A 2,964-nucleotide genomic window follows, 5' to 3' on the forward strand; every position below is an offset into this window, starting at 1 on the left:
TATTTTACTATACGAGCCACCTAAAGTTATCTGTGCATGTCTTGGTGATGAGTTAATGGTACTTGCTTTTAGAGTGTTATACGATTGAATCCTACCAATCAAACTAAAGAAATTCTTTTTATAACCTACATAGTTTCTCCAAAGAAGTTAACTGTGTTGGCTGCTGTTTTTTATTTTAAAAGTTGGCACCATTTTATAGATAAAACTAGAAGGTTTCCTATGAATTCTCTATTTGAAGATAAAAAAGATGCACATTGGATGAGACCACTCAATCAACCAAATCCTCCTGTCAGAAAAAACTGAAAATTAGTTTCCCTCGGGTGATCCATTTTTGTTTTGAACAAAGCGTTCTTCGACGATTCAAGACAACAAACTATTTAGTAAAAAAATCATGTAACTTTCTAAAAATGAACAAAATGCCCCTAGTGAGTTTAAACCAAATTTTCACATTGAAAAACTCTGAACACTTGAAACAACATTCTAAAAGGAATTCCATGCAAAAAACTGAATCCGGAATACCTCAAAACTTTTAAAAACAGTATCCTAAACTAAAAAACCATCTCAAGGATAAAACAATCATTTTCCTCGAAATCGACATTTTTACACATGCTTCACATAACCTCTGCAGAATCCATAAAGTCACCTACATTTTGTAGTTCACGAAACTTGAAAAACTTTCAAAAATTAACTTAGAAAAACCCTTAGATAGATTAGAAGAACTTGTCCCACTCATGAATAAATATTTCATAATAGTCTCATTTAGATCATATCTCTCTCTTGGGGTATCCAGGTAATAGGTAGAAAGTGTAAATCAAATTTGGAAACTTTCTATAATTGTAACTTTAACAAATATAAACACATAAAGCTGATCAAAGTCAAGTCAAACTTCAACAACCGGTGGATTGACCTTACAAACCCCTAAAATGATTTAAACAATCCCATCTTCTAGAACATTTGAAAAAAAGAGTAATTTAGTTGTACTCACCAAAATCTCTTTAAAATCTTAACTAATGGTCATTAGAAAATGTCAAATCTAAAAGAGAATAAAAGATCAATCAATCAAATCAATTAGAAGACAAAAGAGAATAAAAATCTAACCAAAATTTAGAAAAGATTATCTTAAAAACCTCACTTTTCCCAATTAAAAGTTTACTTTCAAAATCTTTATATAAGAAAAAGCAAAAATTTTCTAAAATAAAAACGCTTCTAAGATCCTTCACACAACTTTAGAAATCAAAATATCTATAAGAATTTTTTTTAAAAAAAAAAAGGGAAAAAAAATACAAAATTCGTTAGTCCCCAAAATCCCTAATTTTTTTAATGAAAAAATCCTTCCAACATCAGAAATCGAACCACCCAACTATCCCCCATCAACCTAGCCTTCATTCTACTTGAAAATAATTCGAAAAACCTATTGAATCAATAGAAAACTTGATGAACAAATTATCTTAAAAACTCAAATCTGATCCAAAATCGAAGAGAGGTTGGAATATTGTGAATAATTAATTTTCAAATAAATTATTTCTTCCAAGGGAACTGGGCAACATTCGGGTTTTTTTTTCCAAATAAATATCTTTACAAGTTAAAATCCTCTTATATGTCATCTAAACTATTTGCAATGTAAAACTCATTGATATAAGTAGAGAATAGCTTTTGCGAGGCGGGATTGGTGCCTAACACCTTCCAATTTTGTAACTTGTTTTCTTGCGTAGACCACATGCTTTATCTATTTTGTGCTTTAAGATTCAGTTCTTTGACTATCCAAAACTAGGTGGTGAATCCAAATTTTTGTAGCAAAGATAAAAAACAAGGAAAGATAAAATAGATCACAAGATAGTTACATGCTTCAACAATACATCCTACGCGTACAAGAGAAGAGAGAGAAGATGTTCTTATTCATTGTTTTCCTTTTTGCGTTACAATTAAGAATACGCCAAGAATTATATATATATATTACAATTACGTTTCCTAAGAGATAGGAAAACACACTTTTGGCAAGAGTCCCACACAAGGAAACCTCCTAACCGTGTTCATCAAACACGCCCACACGAATAGAAACAAATCTTTCTTGATTTTCTCTCAACTCCAACACTCCCCCTCAAGTTGGTGTGAAGATATCAAGAACGTCCAACTTGCCAATGATATCTTGAAATGAAGCAGTTGGAAGTCCTTTGGTAAAAATGTCAACCAGTTCTTGGTGACTTCGAACAAAGGGAGTACATATAGTATTAGCTTGAACTTTTTCTCAAACATAGGAATAATCAATTTCGATGTGTTTTGTTTGCACATGGAAAACCAGGTTAGAAGCGATATAAATTGCAACCTGATTATCACAAAACATTTTTGATGGTTGGGATGACTCAAAACCCAAATCCTGTAACAATGCATGGAGCTAAATAATTTCACTAGTAGTCGTAGTTATGGCTCTATACTCTGCTTCAGTACTCGAGCGTGTAACAACACTCTGCATCTTACTTTTCTAGATTACCAAATTACCTCCAACAAATGTGCAGTATCTAGTTGTAGACCGTCGATCAATCGGACATCCTGCCCAATCTGCATCAGTGTAGGCCGTAATATAACTATGACCATTCTTCTTCATCCAGATTCTTCTTCTAGGAGATACCTTCAAGTACTACAAAATTCCTGTAATTGCATTCATGTGATTAGTTCTAGGCGCATACATAAAATGACTAACCAAGCTAACTGCATGGGAAATAACAGGGCGAGTAATTGTAAGATAAATCAACCTTCCTACTAATCGTTGGAATCGACCAAAATTAGACCATAATTTACCATCCAAGTCAGTTTTTCCTACACTCTTAGTAAGAGTGATTGCAGGTTTTACACCCATTTTTCTTATCTCATGTAACAGGTCCAACACATATTTTCTTTAATTAAGAAATATACCTTTTTTTTTGAATAAGTAATCTCTAAACCAAGATAAAACTTTAGAATTCCCCA

This window comes from Akebia trifoliata, chromosome 5 (genome assembly GCF_017979445.1).
Source record: "Akebia trifoliata isolate Shusen 1 chromosome 5, ASM1797944v1, whole genome shotgun sequence".
In the NCBI taxonomy this organism is placed as follows: Eukaryota; Viridiplantae; Streptophyta; class Magnoliopsida; order Ranunculales; family Lardizabalaceae; genus Akebia; species Akebia trifoliata.